This window comes from Olea europaea, chromosome 3, assembly GCF_002742605.1.
Source record: "Olea europaea var. sylvestris chromosome 3, O_europaea_v1, whole genome shotgun sequence".
Taxonomy (NCBI): Eukaryota; Viridiplantae; Streptophyta; class Magnoliopsida; order Lamiales; family Oleaceae; genus Olea; species Olea europaea.
In genome coordinates, this window is record NC_036239.1 from 22,387,787 (window position 1) to 22,397,130 (window position 9,344).

The 9,344-nt window shown below is 33.3% G+C and overlaps 1 pseudogene; it reads right to left on the reverse strand.

Annotated features, from left to right (window-relative positions):
• Positions 1-1,826: 1,826 nt before the first annotated feature.
• LOC111391902 lies at positions 1,827-8,260 on the reverse strand (annotated as a pseudogene).
• Positions 8,261-9,344: the final 1,084 nt, after the last annotated feature.

Here is a 9,344-nt window from a genome sequence, read left to right on the forward strand (position 1 = left end):
GCATAAACCTTGTTCAAAGCACTACCATGAACCCATAATTTATTGCGTGTTCTTCTCAAAATTAGCTCCACTGATGATCAACCATTAAAAGGTTAGTATTGGATCATATCGTGCCATCTAATCATTCTGACTTATGGATCAATAACAAGCTGGAAGTGTATATTAGTAGCTAGGAAAGATGTCGACAATTGTCTTGTACAGAATATTAATCTTCAATTCCGTATGGTTTATGGTTCCTTGTATTCATTGGATATAGTGGCATAGTTTTATCATTTTATGATCACAAATAATTGTCATCTTCAAATAGAAAATGACCTAATTATTTTTTAATTAGTCTCTGGTTAGATGAGCATTAGATAGATAAAAGGGAAAATTGCATTATTTAGATCTTTGACTGATGAAAATGTCTCGACTTTGTCATTATGCCTTGTAAACTCTCGTTTACAAAGTTGGATTTGACTGCTAGTTCAACTGGAAAACATAAAATCGGTCCAGTTATCAGCAAAAAACTAAAAAATGAATCCCATGAAAGTAACTTAAGAACCAGACATGCTCAAAATCAGCCAGGTTCACTCCAAAATAAGTTAGATTTATTATACTAAAAGCCAAACTTGTAACCCTTCAACAATTCAGTTGCAGAGAGACTTGAAGTTAAAAGTTTTGGTTGTTATGATATTTTAATGAATTACATTATGTAAAAGTTTAATCGGTAGTAGAGAGATTTGAATAATTTATATATAATCTCTAAGAGATAGTAAAGTGTGACTCCTATTTAGAGTAAAAGAGTGCTTTCAGCCTTCTTTGTCAAGTAGAAGATACAAAAACTGAAGAATGGAGCATAAACCTTGTTCAAAGCACTACCATGAACCCATAATTTATTGCGTGTTCTTCTCAAAATTAGCTCCACTGATGATCAACCATTAAAAGGTTAGTATTGGATCATATCGTGCCATCTAATCATTCTGACTTATGGATCAATAACAAGCTGGAAGTGTATATTAGTAGCTAGGAAAGATGTCGACAATTGTCTTGTACAGAATATTAATCTTCAATTCCGTATGGTTTATGGTTCCTTGTATTCATTGGATATAGTGGCATAGTTTTATCATTTTATGATCACAAATAATTGTCATCTTCAAATAGAAAATGACCTAATTATTTTTTAATTAGTCTCTGGTTAGATGAGCATTAGATAGATAAAAGGGAAAATTGCATTATTTAGATCTTTGACTGATGAAAATGTCTCGACTTTGTCATTATGCCTTGTAAACTCTCGTTTACAAAGTTGGATTTGACTGCTAGTTCAACTGGAAAACATAAAATCGGTCCAGTTATCAGCAAAAAACTAAAAAATGAATCCCATGAAAGTAACTTAAGAACCAGACATGCTCAAAATCAGCCAGGTTCACTCCAAAATAAGTTAGATTTATTATACTAAAAGCCAAACTTGTAACCCTTCAACAATTCAGTTGCAGAGAGACTTGAAGTTAAAAGTTTTGGTTGTTATGATATTTTAATGAATTACATTATGTAAAAGTTTAATCGGTAGTAGAGAGATTTGAATAATTTATATATAATCTCTAAGAGATAGTAAAGTGTTTATTTTAAAATGGAAAAACTACAATATATTTGAGGGTCAAGTCTTATTCTTGTAAGCCATAGAGGAAATCCCTTTGCTCTATGGTAAACATTATTAATATGCATGGTATGTTGACTAGACAAGATTGGAATGAAGAATTGACAAATTTGTGCCCCTTCTCCAATCTTATACATTACTATTAAGTTGAGCATAGAAAACATGTCTTTTGAGCCGATATTTGATGAACTTAGATGCTACCTTTGACTACAGCACTGTATCCACTCTGTATATCATTGTACCTATCCTAAAGCATAATCCCTCCATACTTTGAAGACCCTTTAGCATATGGAGAAACTTCATTTATCAGAACCTGTTTTGGAACATAACCATTTCCAATAGCTGCCTTAGAGGCAGGAAGTCCAATGTAAATCTTTTTAGCAGGTATTGATGATGTCCATTGATTCCAAGAATTCTTGAACTTGTTTGGATCACTGTTGATGTATTCTCACCGTGGATTGTTATAAAACTGTACCCAAACGTAGTCGAGTAGCCCAATTTTCAGTGCATTTCCTAGCCGTTGATCTGGGAACGGGCATTGCGGCGCTGCTTGTTGGAAATAAATTGACAGATGGAGAAAAAGAAAATCACAAGAGAATATGGCAACAAGATGAATCAAAATAAAATTTATATCAACAAATGTGAAGGCTTGAATGCCGACAAATGGTTTGAAGGATTATAACAAGCCTTGTAAAGAATTTCACCAAAGCACAAGATGAAATTCTCTAAAACTTGAAGAACATGAAGATATGAATGTAAATCGAGATTTGATTGTTCTTAGAACAAAGTATGGATTGCAAGATATTTTTTCTAACATCTTTTCCTCAAACATGGCTCTCCTATATATAGCCATCGATCAGAAGTATGAAATGGTGCCAAAAAATCAAATGAAAAGTCACCAAGTTCAAATTTGCAACGGCAAAAAACGACAAAAAAGGTGAAAATTTTGTACCATGAGACTGCATGGTACAATCCCCCACTTGTTCAAAATTAACAAGTCTCATATCCATTGTATACGATACTCATGTATAAGGATTAGATATCTTTCGATTTGAATCTAACAATAGTGTAATTCAAACAAAGTATAGTCGAATCAAAGGTCGCATGTAGCTTTGAACCAGTTATTCCATATGACAATACCGGTAAAAATACACACACGAGTACCACGTGTTCTCAAATTTCTCATAACTTGCTTAGCGCTTTTATGGCCTTGCGCTTATCTTTTTCGACAATCTTTTAAGAGAGACTTCAACTCTCTATTAAGGCGGCACAACCGTGAAGATTATTTAGGTGAAGTTCTTCTTGTACCTTTGTTACTTTTAGAGATACTTGTGATTTAGCATTGAACTTCATTAAGAGCTTAAAACTCATCCCTCATTTTCAGTAACAACCAGTATTATTTTAATTAGGATAGGATTTTTGCGAATTTTAATAATGCTGCAACTATCCTCATATCGAATGACTTATTGTTACCCTTTGAACCCGTAAATTACCTTTTGAGTGATGACAGGTAGGGTTGCTATCATTGGTGAGCCTTTTTAGTTAAGGAGTTTCAATCCCATCCTACTCAAAGTAGATGGTACCAAATCTCTATTTAGAGGTCTAGTCAAATGATCTGCCAAATTCTCAATTGATCTTACATAATTTAAGAAAATTATTCCATCCTTGATTAATTTTCTTATATAGTCATGTCTAAGACTCATGTGCCTAGACTTTCCATTGTATACCTCATTGTACGCTTTTGCTAATGTGGCTTGACTATCACAGATGATAGGTATTAAAGAAATATTCTTTGATCCCAAAGGTATCTCATAAAAGAGATCCTTAAGCCACTCAACTTCTTTCCCGGTATCCGATAGGGCTACAAATTCTGATTTCATAGTCGAGTGTGTTATGTATGTTTGTTTCTTTGATTTTCAAGAAATAGCACCTCCTCCTAGAGTGAACACCCAACCTGAGGTGGATTTACTTTCACCCGTGTTAGATATCCAACTAGTATCGGTAAATCCTTCCAATATTGTCGGGAATTTAGTATATTGCAGGCCTAAATTCTTAGTTTTTTTTAAGAATCCAAGAACTCTCCCAATGGCCCTCCAATGATTTTTGCTTGGATTGCTAGTAAATCTACTAAGTTTACTAATAGCATATGCTATATCCGGTCTTGTGCACTGAACTGTATACATAAGACTTCCAATAGCACTAGCATATTTCAATTGAACAATCGCTCTCCCATCATTCTTTACGAGTTTTGAATTTGGATAAATTGGGGTACTATATTCTTTTACGTTCAAGTGTTTGAACTTGTTTATCACATTCTCGATGTGTGATTGACTTAGGTGATAACCCCAACTAGTCTTTATTTGATACCTAAAATGGTATCCATCTGTCCAAGATCCTTCATTTTGTATGTGGAAAATAGAAAGCTCTTCGTTTCTTTTATACCGTCCATGTGATTACTTATAATCAACATGTTGTCAACATACAAGCATATAAATGTTACGTAATCATCACACATTTTAGTATATAAACATTTATCTATACTATTATGTTTAAATCCGAATGATATAATTGCTAAGTCAAACTTCTCATGCCATTTCTTAGGTGCCTGCTTCAAACCATATAATGATTTTACTAACTTGCATACCTTACATTCATTTTCAGGTAGTACGAACCCTTCGGGTTGCTCCATATAGATCTCCTTATCGAGATCCCCATTTAAGATGCCGTCTTGACATCCATTTGATAAACATGCAAGTCATATATTGAAGCTAATGTAAATAATATTCTAATCAATGTTATTCTAGCTATCGGTGCATAAGTGTCAAAATAGTCTATTCCTTCCTTTTGTCAATATCCTTTAGTTACTAATCTACCCTTGAAAGTATTTAGAGAGCCATCAACATTATATTTCCTCCTAAATACTCATTTACATCCAATAGGTTTGGGTCCTAGTAGTAAATCGACAAGTTCCCAAGTTTTATTAGACATTATCAAATTCATTCCATCTTTAATTGTATCTTTCCAAAAAAATGCTATCACAAGAAGCCATAGCTTCTTTATAGGTTTTAGGGTCGGTTTCTACTTATACAACAAAAGGAATTGTTCTTACAATATTCAACTCATTTCCTTCTACTAAGTAAAAGGAGATAAGTTGAGAATCAATTTAGACTCATTAATATCTTTAGAAGATATTTCATCACATGTTCCACTTGACCTAGGGATGTTTTAAATATTTTCCTTCAATTCATTATCCGATGATAACAAATCTTCAAAAAACTCTACATTACTTGATTCGATAATCACATTGGTCTCCAAGTTTAACAATCTATAAGATTTGCTATTATTAGCATATCCAACAAAAGTACATTTAATACCTCTTGGACCCAATTTGGTCCTATTAAGATTTGTGTTCTTACAATAAGCAAGACACCCCCACACTTTGAAGTATCTAATGTTTGGTTTTTTTTCTTTCCACAATTCATAAGGAGAAGTCTTTGTATGTTTAGAAAGAATCCTATTAAGTATTTACATACACTTAATAAAGCTTCATCCCATAAATTAAATGGCAATTTAGCATATATAAGCATGGCATTAATCATTTCTACTAAGGTTCTATTCTTTATTTCAGCTAAACCATTTTGTTCAGGTATTCTAGGTACAGAACGTTGGTGAATTATGCCATATTGTTCACAATATAAATTAAATTCACTAGAAACGTACTTACCACCTCTATCACTTTTTAGGTATTTTCTTTCCTAAATAATTTTCAACTTCATTTTTATACACCTTAAATATGTCAAAAGCTTTATATTTATGTTTCATCAAGTACACATATGTATATCTAGAAAAATCATCAATAAAAGTAATGAAGTATCTACTTCCAGCTCTAGTCAACATGTCATTTAATTCACATATATCTGTATGAATTAATTCCAAGATATTAGAGGTCTTTTTCGCACTTTGATATGGCTTTTTAGTCATTTTTTATTCTACATATGTTTTGCATTTATGTTCATTATTTTAATCATATGAAATCGAATCACATTTTTTCATACGTTTCATAGTACTTTTACCAATATGTCCTAATCTAGTATGCCACAATTAAAATAAATCAACAACATAAGCAAAATTAGTTTTATTCATTTCCTTGTCAACGGTACAAAGTTTGATCATTCCTTCACTAGAATAAACTTTTCCAACAAATTTTTCATTAAGGGAAAGTACAAGTTTACCGGATTCATACACACATTTGATACCCGATTTTCCTAGAAGATTACCACTTACTAAGTTCCTATTCATATCGGAACATGTAGTACATTGGTAAGGATAAGGGTTTTCCCAGAAGTGAAGATGATATTAACATTTCCCTTTCCAATAACCTTGGATCGAACTTCATTGCCCATTTGAAGCTCTTGGTCTCCATCCACCTCATGATATGTTTTGAATACAGTTTTATCATATGATACATGTACAGTAGTACAAGTATCATACCGCCAACCGGGAACCTATCCCTTGATTGTATTTATTTCGCTTACGGTGGCCACAATCTTATCCTCTTGAATGAAGTTCACTTTGCCCTCGAAGTTGTTTTATTTTCGGTGTCTACAATCTTTTGCATAATGTCCAGATTTTTCACATGCAAAACACCCTCCTTTGGTCTTCTTCTTGGACTTGTTAAAGTTTCTCGAAGGCTTCCTCTTATTGAATTTTGCCGGTGGTTCAAATTTTTCAACAGCATTAGCTTTGGAAGTTCCCTCAAAGGAGTTTTCACTCTTGTCACGCAATCTGGATTCTTCCTCGATCCAAAGATACTTTTGCAATTGTTCTAAGGAATAATCTTCGGAACTATACATGATCTTCTTCCAGTATCCTTTCCAAGCCCCTGGGAGTTTAGCAATTATGGCTCTTACTTGAAAGGTCTCCCAGATTTCAATCTTTACCGCCTCTATTTTGTTGACAATGATTTGCAATTCATGTACTTGGGGAAGAAGAGGGATATTATCAAGGAATTTAAAGTTGAAGTATTTAGGAATCAAAAACTTCTTGGTACCTTCCTCTTCCGCTTTGTACTTACTCTCTAATGCTTCCCAAATTCCTTTGCAGAAGTTGTGTTTATGTATAAGTCATATAAACGGTCCGACAATGCATTTAGTATGTGACGGCGGCATATCAATTCATCTTCTTATCGTTTCTGTCTTTCAGCCTTGACTGCCTCGGTCCCTCCATTTGTAGGTTTCGATAGTGGTGCCAATTCTGGGTCCAAAATATAGAAGATCTTCAATACAGTAAGTAGATATTTCAACTTGTCTTGCCACCACGTGAAGTTTGTACCATCGAACCAATCCAACTGCACCAAGTCTTGATTCATAAGTTTGATGGTTGCCATTGTAGTCTCGTTCTCCATTGTAAGAAAGATAGCTTTTGAGATTGTTGGAAATAAATTGAGAGATGGAGAAAAAGAAAATCACAAGAGAATATGGCAACAAGATAGATTAAAACAAAATTTATATCAACAAATGTGAAGGCTTGAACAAGGGATCGCTATCCTCAAACGTTATTTGCTCCTTCTCCGGTGTTTTCGAAATGCTTAAAGGTATTTCAGCAAATGGTTTGAAGAATTATAACAAGCCTTGTAAAGAATTTCACTAAAGCACAGGATGAAATTCTGCAAAACTTGAAGAACACGAAGATATGAATGTAAATCAGGATTTGATTGTTCTTAGAACAAAGTATGGATCGCAAGATGTTTTTTCAAACATCTTTCCCTCAGACATGGCTCTCCTATAGATAGTCATCGACAAAAAGTATGAAATGGTCCAAAAAATCAAGTGAAAAGTCACCAAATTCAAATTTACAACGGTCAAAAAAGGCCAATAAAGATCAAAATTTTGTACCATGTGGTCGCATTGTTCACCCATACCGAGATCATTTGGTCTCGGTATAAGGCCATGCAACCGCATGGGACCATTTTATTTATTTATTTGTTGTTGTTGGTTTTGAACAACATAATTACAGCACTGCTCTTAGGTATACTTCCTTGCCCTTTAGTCCATACTCGTATAGTTTTCCGACGAGGTTTGAATAATGATCTTGGCCTGCTTCAATATCAAAATCTATACCTATAAAGGATAATAGATGGAGCATAAAGTTAGTGGCCTGAAATTCGATATTATTCAAAAATATCAAAATATAGATTACCATTCAATACAGCATTACCAAGTGGCCCGAAAGTCGATCTTCCTCCGACCAAATTGTTCCACAAATAATCCGCCACTTGGCGTGCATCGTTTGCAGATGACAACCAGTAGCTCCCATCACTGCCACCAATTGAGAGCATGACCTTAACTCCGTGACTTTGACACTTTTTAATGCTATTGCTCAGTTTCTGGTAGCCACCGGATAGTGGATCGCAGCGGACTGCTAAATTTAGCTGAGTTTTTTGGCCATTCCCAAAAGTAGAGAGAAATGCTATGTTCACGATTTGGTATAGTCTGAAGCCACATGTGTCTCTCAGTGTGCCTTCGTCGTTTTGGCCCAATATACAACTATTCCGACAGCTTCTGTTCCCAAGATCAGGCGAACCAATATTGCAAAAGATAAAAAAGGTGAATATTGAAGTTTCATCCTCATGGTTTTTTAGTTGAATAGATGTTATAGATGATAATGGAAGATACATTGAGTGATTACATTTATAGATAGGGGCGGCGCGGGGCGGTTGGTCATAATATAATCTATTAATTACATTCTTGTCTATCTTTTTCATTTAATTGGTCACAAACTTTAACTTATTATAAGTTGGCGAATGTTGATTTGTATTTGTTTTGATCAAGTTAAGTCAATCCAAGTGTGCAAGCTTTGTAAAAGAAAATGATATGACACTCCATGTGACATAGTAGGCAGATGTTAATATATATGAGGCCTGTTCGAATCACATTCTTTCAAAAAAAAATGCATATTCTCAATCAGTAATTTGATATCATCTCAACCACATATTATTCAATAAAATAATATTATACGCAAATTCAAAACTTTTTCTTATTTTTGACCCACATATTTCCTACCAATACACTTTTCAAAAATGCATTACTATGAAAATAATATGGCTCAAACAAGGGTCATATATCGACATAGTTCAAAATATCCTAAAGATATATATAAAAAAAAAGGGTCCCTTCAAAAGCATGGCATGTAGGTGTTATAATAAAGAAACGGTGAAACAGGAACCTAAATCCTTCACGCGTTGTATTAAAATCAACAGTTCGGCATATTTGGACTATTCGTGTCTATTTCATCGTATTAAATATTTAGAATTGATTGTAAAAATGGTTTACAATTTGAATAGGAACATGGTAGTGAAATTTGAAACAAAACTGAAGTTCATTCATCCAATTAAAAATTACTATGTCATTGTATTGAATCATGAGTAATTAGCACAAAACATTCTTATCTTTCAATGTTATTGTACAAAACGTTCATACCTTTCATATTTTAAAATTTTCACATTTCATTGTGGAAAATGTCATTTTCTAAATAAAAAAAATGTACAATAACAAATATATCTTCTATTTAAATAAAAGAAAAAAAAAAGAAAAGAACAAATTGCAATTATACTTCCAAACTTTTTAAAAACAGCAAATAAGTCCAAATAAATTATTAAATGGTAATTAACACAAAACGTCCATATTTTTCAATATTATTATGCAAAACG